The sequence below is a fragment of the Coregonus lavaretus genome (genome assembly GCF_964263955.1).
Source record: "Coregonus lavaretus genome assembly, contig: HAP1_SCAFFOLD_4049, whole genome shotgun sequence".
Taxonomy (NCBI): Eukaryota; Metazoa; Chordata; class Actinopteri; order Salmoniformes; family Salmonidae; genus Coregonus; species Coregonus lavaretus.
In genome coordinates this window covers 21,548-35,000 of record NW_028164457.1, presented here as the reverse complement: position 1 = coordinate 35,000, position 13,453 = coordinate 21,548, and the positions used below count along the sequence as shown (strand labels likewise).

At 43.2% G+C, this 13,453-nt stretch overlaps 1 protein-coding gene across 1 annotated transcript in view; it reads left to right on the top strand.

Moving 5' to 3' along the window:
* LOC311117011 (calcium uptake protein 1, mitochondrial-like) overlaps positions 1-13,453 on the top strand; it is a gene marked incomplete at its 3' end in the record, with an annotated part of 43,890 nt that overhangs the window by 9,873 nt on the left and 20,564 nt on the right. The gene's annotated exons all lie outside the window — the stretch shown is intronic.

The window sequence follows — 13,453 nt, the reverse complement described above, 5'->3', positions numbered from 1 at the left end:
CGTAGCCAGAAGCCACAGGATCAGACCTGCCGATTCATTACCCCAAGCCCTTCCACCACTCTCTTTTATATGTCTTTGACATTCAACCTTTGCTGCATCAGTAGCCCTTAAGAGGGAGTGATTTTCTAACCCACTGGCCATCTATCAGGCTTTAAGGAGGAGATGCCAGCAGATAGCTCCAGAAGGTAGCTAGTTCTGCTCTTGTTCTGGACCTGTCTCTGTTCTGGACCTGTCTCTGTTCTGGACCTGTCTCTGTTCTGGACCTGTCTCTGTTCTGGACCTGTCTCTGTTCTGTCCTTGTTCTGTCCCTGTTCTGTTCTATCCATGTTTTCCCATGTCCCTGTATTGTCTAGCACCTGTCAGACAGAAGATTGAATAGAATAAGAAGAGAATGCCTTGCCCTCTGTCTGAATGCCTTGCCCTCTGTCTGAATGCCTTGCCCTCTGTCTGAATGCCTTGCCCTCTGTCTGAAAGCCTTGATCCACACATAGTTAACTGTGTAACACTTAATCATTAAGAAACACCACCAGAGTGGGCCTGCCTACCAGACCATATACTTGCTGTATAGGCTGGACCTTGGAGCAGATTATTGGACCTAGACTAGAGGCTGTCCACGGCATTACCATCCTGGACCACAAATAAGAGAAAATAACAACAATGGAGACGAGTGATAGGGACAGTGTCCTTAATGACCTATTTAGTGGTAGAGGGATAGGGACAGTGTCCGTAATGACCTATTTAGTGGTAGAGGGATAGGGACAGTGTCCTTAATGACCTATTTAGTGGTAGAGGGATAGGGACAGTGTCCATAATGACCTATTTAGTGGTAGAGGGATAGGGACAGTGTCCTTAATGACCTATTTAGTGGTAGAGGGATAGGGACAGTGTCCGTAATGACCTATTTAGTGGTAGAGGGATAGGGACAGTGTCCTTAATGACCTATTTAGTGGTAGAGGGATAGGGACAGTGTCCTTAGTGACCTATTTAGTGGTAGAGGGATAGGGACAGTGTCCACGGGTGATGAAAGCTGGTCTGGTCTGGTGTGGTGTGGTCTGGGCTACTTATTTCCCTCATTAAAATGCAAATCAATTTATAACATTTTTGACATGCGTTTTTCTGGATTCTTTTGTTGTTATTCTGTCTCTCACTGTTCAAATAAACCTACCATTAAAATCATAGACTGATCATTTCTTTGTCAGTGGGCAAACGTACAAAATCAGCAGGGGATCAAAAACTTTTTTTCCCCCTCACTGTATGTGTGTTGTGTGGGTGTGCATGCGTGCGTCTGTCTGTCTGCAAGTTAGGCTCTTTACCCAGAGAGAGAACAGGATTGGAGAACGCTAACATCTAATCTAGATGAGGTCCTCTGTTACATTTGTACATTTTTTTTTTACATTTTACTTATCCAGAGCGACTTCCAGTTAGTGAGTGTCTACATATTTTTAATGTTTTTGTTCATACTGTTACCTAGTTGTTGTTCCTGTAAATGTTGTTACAGGTTTAGACACTATCTCAGTGGCCAGAGGCTTGTGGCCTGTTCAGCGTGGTGCAACAGGATTACATAGAGCTATGTGACCTTTAAGCAGCAGGGAGAGGCCACGCACACACACGCACGCACGCACGCACACGCACGAGAAGAGGCCTAGGTTTACCTGTGGCACACAGCGAGACACACCCAGACAGAGATATGGAACCTGGAGCACAGTAAAGCCTGAATGAGCCAGTAGCCAGCGACATGGAGCCTGGAGAACAGTAAAGCCTGAATGAGCCAGTAGCCAGCGACATGGAGCATGATCAGTAATGTTACAGCCTGGACACCTGACAACTAGAGAGAGAGAGTCACTCAACAGGAATACCACACCCATATTGTCTGCACACACACACAGTGTGCCTGTCTATCATAGACTGTAGTGGTGCAGTCTGAGGTCCAAGCCACTGCTGTCTCCAGGACAAACCCCAGCTGTCTCCAGGCCTACCCCAGCTGTCTCCAGGCCAACCCCTGCTGTCTCCAGCTGTCTCCAACCCAACCCCAGCTGTCTCCCCCCTGAATTATTTAAGGCTGAGAGTTTCCCCTCTGCTCTCCTCTGGTCTCTGTTGAGCCCCGTTCAAGAAGTATGAAACATCACTGCTGCATTATTCCCTCAAGCCCACACCGAAATTGATGCACACACACAATACCATATGCTAATTAGAGACATAATAATTGAAGAGTGGAAAAGAAACTCTAATACTGGCGAAGCTTAGAAGCCATAATCCTGATCATAAATCCGGTCTCTGTCAGTGCTGAATGACAAGTGCTGTTCCCCCACACTCTCGCTCTTCCTCTCTCTTTTTCACTGTTTCACTCCCTCTCTCCCTTCACCCTTACTTCTATTCCATAGTCTTCCTCTCTTCCTCTTCTATTTCAACTCCTCCTCCTCCACTCTTCCTCTTCTATTTCAACTCCTCCTCCTCCTCCACTCTTCCTCTTCTATTTCAACTCCTCCTCCTCCACTCTTCCTCTTCTATTTCAACTCCTCCTCCTCCTCCACTCTTCCTCTTCTATTTCAACTCCTCCTCCTCCACTCTTCCTCTTCTATTTCAACTCCTCCTCCTCCACTCTTCCTCTTCTATTTCAACTCCTCCTCCTCCACTCTTCCTCTTCTATTTCAACTCCTCCTCCTCCACTCTTCCTCTTCTATTTCAACTCCTCCTCCTCCACTCTTCCTCTTCTATTTCAACCCCTCCTCCTCCTCCACTCTTCCTCCTCTCTTCAGCTTTGTCCCATGCTTTTGCACTGCTGTAGATCTTTCCCAGCATGCTCTACTCCTTGCCTGTGTCTGAAGGGGAGACTGTATTGTAGTGTAGTGTAGTTTACTGTATTTGTATTTGTATTTATTATGGATCCCTGCCAAGGCAGCAGCTACTCTTCCTGGGGTTTATTATGGATCCCTGCCAAGGCAGCAGCTACTCTTCCTGGGGTTTATTATGGATCCCTGCCAAGGCAGCAGCTACTCTTCCTGGGGTCCAGCAAAATTAAGTTAGTTATACATTTTTAAAACATTACAATACATTCATAACAGATTTCACAACATTAAGTGTGTGTAGTGTAGTGTAGTGTGTCTCTGTTGCTTGCTGTTTGGGGTTTTAGGCTGGGTTTCTGTATGGCACTTTGTGACATCTGCTGATGTAAAAAAGGGCTTTATAAATACATTTTGATTAATTGATAGTGTACTGCAGTGTATGTAGTATGTAGAGCTGCACGGGGCTGCAGGTTATAGCGCCCCCTCTCTGCAGCCAGCATGGTGGCACCACAGGATGGTCTAATCTCAAGAAATTAATGAACAAGTTTACTATAGCTCTGGTCTGATACTATGGCTCTGGTCTGATACTATGGCCCTGGTCTGATACTATGGCTCTGGTCTGATACTATGGCTCTGGTCTGATACTATGGCTCTGGTCTGATACTATGGCTCTGGTCTGATGCTATAGCCCTGGTCTGATACTATGGCTCTGGTCTGATACTATGGCTCTGGTCTGATACTATGGCTCTGGTCTGATGCTATAGCCCTGGTCTGATACTATGGCTCTGGTCTGATACTATGGCTCTGGTCTGATGCTATAGCCCTGGTCTGATACTATGGCTCTGGTCTGATACTATGGCTCTGGTCTGATACTATGGCCCTGGTCTGATACTATGGCTCTGGTCTGATACTATGGCTCTGGTCTGATACTATGGCCCTGGTCTGATGCTCTGGTCTGATACTATGGCCCTGGTCTGATACTATGGCCCTGGTCTGATACTATGGCTCTGGTCTGATGCCCTGGTCTGATACTATGGCCCTGGTCTGATGCTCTGGTCTGATACTATAGCTCTGGTCCGATACTATGGCTCTGGTCTGATACTTTGATATGCTTCCTGATTCTCCAATCTTCTCAGAAAGTGTACACTTGCACATTTTCTTGCATGGATTTAACATGGTTGGAACCTCACTCCAGCCAGTGCTTACACATATGCTATTAAATCCATGACAGGGAGTCTGCAAGTGCACACTTCTGGATAAGGGTAGAGCATTGGGACTGGGTTTGCAGAATCCCCTGGTCTCCCAGAATCCTGGTTGATGGAGTCCCGGATTTCCTACTGATTCCCCTCCTTTTTTCCGGGAATCTTCCGACTGGGACTTCTGGGGGTAAAACATTTTTTGGGGGAAATTTACCGGAATTTTGCAACCTTAATTGGGACTCAGCCTGACTGAGTTGGTAAAAGTTACTTCGTAAGACCCTTGGTTTCATCAAGCCACTAGTGTTGGATCAGTGATTACCTCAAGGAAAGAAGGGCCCAGAACCTTAGAATTAGAATGAATAGAAAGTTCTAGCTGTTCTATTTCTATGGCCCAGACCTCAGAGTTGCATGAACACAAATCATAGAGCATGTATACTTCAGATTCACTGATTCAATACCAACAACACTATTCGGAATCAGATAGAACCACAGAACTACAATGATTCTATTATATTTCTATCGATAAAACACACCACATGTGGCCGTTATCGCTCTGTGATGCCACGGCACCCACTCTATCTGTCTTGTGACTGGTTGAGACTCCTGTCACTCACAACGGAATGCTGAGGGGGCTGCTGCCATGGAAACAAACAAGCCTATTGTCTTGTCATTGCACAAGTCCTTATTGTCGTCATAGCTACTGACTTTTATTCAGTTTCAGCGACAGGGATGAACTTTCCAGGGACAGCCGTGTGTACCTGCCTTTCTCCTTCCTCCCCCTGCTCTGTCTCTGTCTATCTCTGACTGTCTCTCTCTCTGTCTCTGTCTCTCTCTGACTGTCTCTCTCTGACTGTCTGTCTCTCTCTCTTTCTCTCTGACTGTCTCTCTCTGACTGTCTGTCTCTCTCTCTTTCTCTCTGACTGTCTGTCTCTCTCTGACTGTCTCTCTCTGACTGTCTCTCTCTGTCTGTCTCTCTCTGTCTGTCTCTGTCTCTCTCTTTCTCTCTAACTGTCTGTCTCTGTCTCTCTCTGACTGTCTGTCTCTGACTGTCTCTGTCTCTCTCTGACTGTCTCTCTCTGTCTGTCTCTGTCTCTCTAACTGTCTGTCTCTGTCTCTCTCTGACTGTCTGTCTCTGACTGTCTCTGTCTCTCTCTGACTGTCTCTCTCTGACTGTCTCTCTCTGTCTCTCTCTGACTTTCTCTATCTATCACACACACGAACACACACCTACACACAGGTTGGGGTGTGGTGATGTGACTGCACTCCTATTGGGTGCTACTCCTGGAGGACAGCACACCTGGCTGTTGATCCTTAGTGACCATAATTGAACGTCGGTGGCAGCACAGTCACACCATTTATCTCACATTCCAGAGTTGAGTTTGAGGGCTGTAGACAGACGTGTTGCTTCCTGCTATGTACCAATGCTCCAGCTAACACGTCTGTAGACATCCTGCCGTCAGTTGGGACAGAAAGGACCAGTGGAAAATGGGAATCACGTCATCGATGACGTCACTGCCGTATCCACTTTTTGCCCTAGCAAAACATGAGCACAATTCCCGCCTGCATGTTAAGCCACGCCTACAAAACGCGTGATTTGTTGGGAGAGTTGTCTGTCTGAATAGGACTCTCCAATTTTTTTTCCTTTTGAAAATGTCAGAGAAGCCGACATCCTCCCCAGACCTTGTGCCGTTGCCTAGCTTACGTTGCGCCGAGGTCTGGGATATCCGAGACAACAGTGCATCTGTAACTAGACTGGCCCAGGGTACAGGGTATAGAGATATAGACTGGCCCAGGGTACAGGGTATAGAGATATAGACTGGCCCAGGGTACAGGGTATAGAGAACTAGACTGGCCCAGGGTACAGGGTATAGAGAACTAGACTGGCCCAGGGTACAGGGTATAGAGAACTAGACTGGCCCAGGGTACAGGGTATAGAGAACTAGACTGGCCCAGGGTACAGGGTATAGAGATATAGACTGGCCCAGGGTACAGGGTATAGAGATATAGACTGGCCCAGGGTACAGGGTATAGAGATATAGACTGGCCCAGGGTACAGGGTATAGAGATATAGACTGGCCCAGGGTACAGGGTATAGAGATATAGACTGGCCCAGGGTACAGGGTATAGAGAACTAGACTGGCCCAGGGTACAGGGTATAGAGAACTAGACTGGCCCAGGGTACAGGGTATAGAGAACTAGACTGGCCCAGGGTACAGGGTATAGAGAACTAGACTGGCCCAGGGTACAGGGTATAGAGATATAGACTGGCCCAGGGTACAGGGTATAGAGATATAGACTGGCCCAGGGTACAGGGTATAGAGATATAGACTGGCCCAGGGTACAGGGTATAGAGAACTAGACTGGCCCAGGGTACAGGGTATAGAGAACTAGACTGGCCCAGGGTACAGGGTATAGAGAACTAGACTGGCCCAGGGTACAGGGTATAGAGAACTAGACTGGCCCAGGGTACAGGGTATAGAGATATAGACTGGCCCAGGGTACAGGGTATAGAGATATAGACTGGCCCAGGGTACAGGGTATAGAGATATAGACTGGCCCAGGGTACAGGGTATAGAGAACTAGACTGGCCCAGGGTACAGGGTATAGAGATATAGACTGGCCCAGGGTACAGGGTATAGAGAACTAGACTGGCCCAGGGTACAGGGTATAGAGAACTAGACTGGCCCAGGGTACAGGGTATAGAGAACTAGACTGGCCCAGGGTACAGGGTATAGAGATATAGACTGGCCCAGGGTACAGGGTATAGAGATATAGACTGGCCCAGGGTACAGGGTATAGAGATATAGACTGGCCCAGGGTACAGGGTATAGAGATATAGACTGGCCCAGGGTACAGGGTATAGAGATATAGACTGGCCCAGGGTACAGGGTATAGAGATATAGACTGGCCCAGGGTACAGGGTATAGAGAACTAGACTGGCCCAGGGTACAGGGTATAGAGATATAGACTGGCCCAGGGTACAGGGTATAGAGAACTAGACTGGCCCAGGGTACAGGGTATAGAGATATAGACTGGCCTAGGGTACAGGGTATAGAGATATAGACTGGCCCAGGGTACAGGGTATAGAGATATAGACTGGCCCAGGGTACAGGGTATAGAGATATAGACTGGCCCAGGGTACAGGGTATAGAGATATAGACTGGCCCAGGGTACAGGGTATAGAGATATAGACTGGCCCAGGGTACAGGGTATAGAGATATAGACTGGCCCAGGGTACAGGGTATAGAGATATAGACTGGCCCAGGGTACAGGGTATAGAGATATAGACTGGCCCAGGGTACAGGGTATAGAGATATAGACTGGCCCAGGGTACAGGGTATAGAGATATAGACTGGCCCAGGGTACAGGGTATAGAGATATAGACTGGCCCAGGGTACAGGGTATAGAGATATAGACTGGCCCAGGGTACAGGGTATAGAGATATAGACTGGCCCAGGGTACAGGGTATAGAGATATAGACTGACCCAGGGTACAGGGTATAGAGATATAGATCTCTATATGTCGCTGTCTGGACTGACCTACCTGTGGCTAGTAACCATCTGTAATATCACAACTATCAGAGCTTTCAGACAGTAATATATGTAATATCAGAACTATCAGAGCTTTCAGACAGTAATATCTGTAATATAACAACCATCAGAGCTTTCAGCCAGTAATATCTGTAATATAACAACCATCAGAGCTTTCAGCCAGTAATATCTGTAATATCAGAACCATCAGAGCTTTCAGCCAGTAATATCTGTAATATCAGAACCATCAGAGCTTTCAGCCAGTAATATCTGTAATATCAGAACTATCAGAGCTTTCAGCCAGTAATATATGTAATATCAGAACCATCAGAGCTTTCAGACAGTAATATCTGTAATATCAGAACCATCAGAGCTTTCAGCCAGTAATATATGTAATATCAGAACCATCAGAGCTTTCAGACAGTAATATCTGTAATATCAGAACCATCAGAGCTTTCAGCCAGTAATATCTGTAATATCAGAACCATCAGAGCTTTCAGCCTGTAATATCTGTAATATCAGAACCATCAGAGCTTTCAGACAGTAATATATGTAATATCAGAACCATCAGAGCTTTCAGACAGTAATATCTGTAATATCAGAACCATCAGAGCTTTCAGACAGTAATATCTGTAATATCAGAACCATCAGAGCTTTCAGACAGTAATATCTGTAATATCAGAACCATCAGAGCTTTCAGCCAGTAATATCTGTAATATCAACGCTCTCAGAGCTTTCAGCCAGTAATATCTGTAATATCAGAACCATCAGAGCTTTCAGCCAGTAATATCTGTAATATCAGAACCATCAGAGCTTTCAGCCAGTAATATCTGTAATATCAGAACCATCAGAGCTTTCAGCCAGTAATATCTGTAATATCAACGCTCTCAGAGCTTTCAGCCAGTAATATCTGTAATATAACAACCATCAGAGCTTTCAGACAGTAATATCTGTAATATCAGAACCATCAGAGCTTTCAGCCAGTAATATCTGTAATATAACAACCATCAGAGCTTTCAGACAGTAATATCTGTAATATCAGAACCATCAGAGCTTTCAGACAGTAATATCTGTAATATCAGAACCATCAGAGCTTTCAGCCAGTAATATATGTAATATCAGAACCATCAGAGCTTTCAGACAGTAATATCTGTAATATCAGAACCATCAGAGCTTTCAGACAGTAATATATGTAATATCAGAACCATCAGAGCTTTCAGACAGTAATATCTGTAATATCAGAACCATCAGAGCTTTCAGACAGTAATATCTGTAATATCAGAACCATCAGAGCTTTCAGACAGTAATATCTGTAATATCAGAACCATCAGAGCTTTCAGCCAGTAATATCTGTAATATCAACGCTCTCAGAGCTTTCAGCCAGTAATATCTGTAATATCAGAACCATCAGAGCTTTCAGCCAGTAATATCTGTAATATCAGAACCATCAGAGCTTTCAGCCAGTAATATCTGTAATATCAGAACCATCAGAGCTTTCAGCCAGTAATATCTGTAATATCAACGCGATCAGAGATTTCAGCCAGTAATATCTGTAATATCAGAACCATCAGAGCTTTCAGCCAGTAATATCTGTAATATCAGAACCATCAGAGCTTTCAGCCAGTAATATCTGTAATATCAGAACCATCAGAGCTTTCAGCCAGTAATATCTGTAATATCAACGCGATCAGAGCTTTCAGCCAGTAATATCAGAACCATCAGAGCTTTCAACCAGTAATATCTGTAATATCAGAACCATCAGAGCTTTCAGCCAGTAATATCTGTAATATCAGAACCATCAGAGCTTTCAGCCAGTAATATCAACGCGATCAGAGCTTTCAGCCAGTAATATATGTAATATCAACGCTATCAGAGCTTTCAGCCAGTAATATCTGTAATATCAGAACCATCAGAGCTTTCAGCCAGTAATATCTGTAATATCAACGCGATCAGAGCTTTCAGCCAGTAATATCTGTAATATCAGAACCATCAGAGCTTTCAACCAGTAATATCTGTAATATCAGAACCATCAGAGCTTTCAGCCAGTAATATCTGTAATATCAACGCGAATCAGAGCTTTCAGCCAGTAATATCTGTAATATCAACGCGAATCAGAGCTTTCAGCCAGTAATATCTGTAATATCAACGCGAATCAGAGCTTTCAGCCAGTAGTATCTGTAATATCAACGCGATCAGAGCTTTCAGCCAGTAATATCTGTAATATCAGAACCATCAGAGCTTTCAGCCAGTAATATCTGTAATATCAACGCGATCAGAGCTTTCAGCCAGTAATATCTGTAATATCAGAACCATCAGAGCTTTCAGCCAGTAATATCTGTAATATCAGAACCATCAGAGCTTTCAGCCAGTAATATCTGTAATATCAACGCGAATCAGAGCTTTCAGCCAGTAATATCTGTAATATCAACGCGAATCAGAGCTTTCAGCCAGTAATATCTGTAATATCAACGCTCTCAGAGCTTTCAGCCAGTAATATCTGTAATATCAGAACCATCAGAGCTTTCAGCCAGTAATATCTGTAATATCAGAACCATCAGAGCTTTCAGCCAGTAATATCTGTAATATCAGAATCATCAGAGCTTTCAGCCAGTAATATCTGTAATATCAACGCGATCAGAGATTTCAGCCAGTAATATCTGTAATATCAGAACCATCAGAGCTTTCAGCCAGTAATATCTGTAATATCAACGCAATCAGAGCTTTCAGCCAGTAATATCAGAACCATCAGAGCTTTCAACCAGTAATATCTTTAATATCAGAACCATCAGAGCTTTCAGCCAGTAATATCTGTAATATCAGAACCATCAGAGCTTTCAGCCAGTAATATCAACGCGATCAGAGCTTTCAGCCAGTAATATATGTAATATCAACACTCTCAGAGCTTTCAGCCAGTAATATCTGTAATATCAGAACCATCAGAGCTTTCAGCCAGTAATATCTGTAATATCAACGCGATCAGAGCTTTCATCCAGTAATATCTTTAATATCAGAACCATCAGAGCTTTCAACCAGTTATATCTGTAATATCAGAACCGTCAGAGCTTTCAGCCAGTAATATCTGTAATATCAGAACCATCAGAGCTTTCAGCCAGTAATATCTGTAATATCAACGCGAATCAGAGCTTTCAGCCAGTAATATCTGTAATATCAACGCGATCAGAGCTTTCAGCCAGTAATATCTGTAATATCAGAACCATCAGAGCTTTCAGACAGTAATATCTGTAATATCAGAACCATCAGAGCTTTCAGCCAGTAATATCTGTAATATCAACGCTCTCAGAGCTTTCAGCCAGTAATATCTGTAATATCAGAACCATCAGAGCTTTCAGCCAGTAATATCTGTAATATCAGAACCATCAGAGCTTTCAGCCAGTAATATCTGTAATATCAGAACCATCAGAGCTTTCAGCCAGTAATATCTGTAATATCAACGCGATCAGAGATTTCAGCCAGTAATATCTGTAATATCAGAACCATCAGAGCTTTCAGCCAGTAATATCTGTAATATCAACGCGATCAGAGCTTTCAGCCAGTAATATCAGAACCATCAGAGCTTTCAACCAGTAATATCTGTAATATCAGAACCATCAGAGCTTTCAGCCAGTAATATCTGTAATATCAGAACCATCAGAGCTTTCAGCCAGTAATATCAACGCGATCAGAGCTTTCAGCCAGTAATATCTGTAATATCAACGCTCTCAGAGCTTTCAGCCAGTAATATCTGTAATATCAGAACCATCAGAGCTTTCTGCCAGTAATATCTGTAATATCAACGCGATCAGAGCTTTCAGCCAGTAATATCTGTAATATCAGAACCATCAGAGCTTTCAGCCAGCAATATCTGTAATATCAGAACCATCAGAGCTTTCAGACAGTAATATCTGTAATATCAGAACCATCAAAGCTTTCAGCCAGTAATATCTGTAATATCAGAACCATCAGAGCTTTCAGCCAGTAATATCTGTAATATCAACGCGATCAGAGCTTTCAGCCAGTAAAATCTGTAATATCAGAACCATCAGAGCTTTCAGCCAGTAATATCTGTAAGATCAACGCGATCAGAGCTTTCAGCCAGTAATATCTGTAATATCAGAACCATCAGAGCTTTCAGCCAGTAATATCTGTAATATCAACGCGATCAGAGCTTTCAGCCAGTAATATCAGAACCATCAGAGCTTTCAGCCAGTAATATCTGTAATATCAGAACCATCAGAGCTTTCAGCCAGTAATATCTGTAATATCAGAACCATCAGAGCTTTCAGCCAGTTATATCTGTAATATCAGAACCATCAGAGCTTTCAGCCAGTAATATCTGTAATATCAGAACCATCAGAGCTTTCAACCAGTTATATCTGTAATATCAGAACCGTCAGAGCTTTCAGCCAGTAATATCTGTAATATCAGAACCATCAGAGCTTTCAACCAGTTATATCTGTAATATCAGAACCGTCAGAGCTTTCAGCCAGTAATATCTGTAATATCAGAACCATCAGAGCTTTCAACCAGTTATATCTGTAATATCAGAACCGTCAGAACTTTCAGCCAGTAATATCTGTAATATCAGAACCATCAGAGCTTTCAGCCAGTAATATATGTAATATCAACGCGATCAGAGCTTTCAGCCAGTAATATCTGTAATATCAGAACCATCAGAGCTTTCAGCCAGTAATATCTGTAATATCAACGCGATCAGAGCTTTCAGCCAGTAATATCTGTAATATCAGAACCATCAGAGCTTTCAGCCAGTAATATATCAACGCTCTCAGAGCTTTCAGCCAGTAATATCTGTAATATCAGAACCATCAGAGCTTTCAGCCAGTAATATCTGTAATATCAGAACCATCAGAGCTTTCAGACAGTAATATCTGTAATATCAGAACCATCAGAGCTTTCAGCCAGTAATATCAGAACCACCAGTGCTTTCAGCCAGTAATATCTGTAATATCAACGCGATCAGAGATTTCACCCAGTAATATCTGTAATATCAGAACCATCAGAGCTTTCAGCCAGTAATATATGTAATATCAACGCGATCAGAGCTTTCAGCCAGTAATATCTGTAATATCAGAACCATCAGAGCTTTCAGCCAGTAATATCTGTAATATCAACGCGATCAGAGCTTTCAGCCAGTAATATCTGTAATATCAGAACCATCAGAGCTTTCAGCCAGTAATATATCAACGCTCTCAGAGCTTTCAGCCAGTAATATCTGTAATATCAGAACCATCAGAGCTTTCAGCCAGTAATATCTGTAATATCAGAACCATCAGAGCTTTCAGACAGTAATATCTGTAATATCAGAACCATCAGAGCTTTCAGCCAGTAATATCAGAACCACCAGTGCTTTCAGCCAGTAATATCTGTAATATCAACGCGATCAGAGATTTCACCCAGTAATATCTGTAATATCAGAACCATCAGAGCTTTCAGCCAGTAATATCTGTAATATCAGAACCATCAGAGCTTTCAGACAGTAATATCTGTAATATCAGAACCATCAGAGCTTTCAGCCAGTAATATCTGTAATATCAGAACCATCAGAGCTTTCAGACAGTAATATCTGTAATATCAGAACCATCAGAGCTTTCAGCCAGTAATATCTGTAATATCAGAACCATCAGAGCTTTCAGCCAGTAATATCTGTAATATCAACGCGATCAGAGATTTCAGCCAGTAATATCTGTAATATCAACGCTCTCAGAGCTTTCAGCCAGTAATATCTGTAATATCAACGCGATCAGAGCTTTCAGCCAGTAATATCTGTAATATCAGAACCATCAGAGCTTTCAGCCAGTAATATCAACGCTCTCAGAGCTTTCAGCCAGTAATATCTGTAATATCAACGCTCTCAGAGCTTTCAGCCAGTAATATCAGAACCATCAGAGCTTTCAGCCAGTAATATCTGTAATATCAGAGCTTT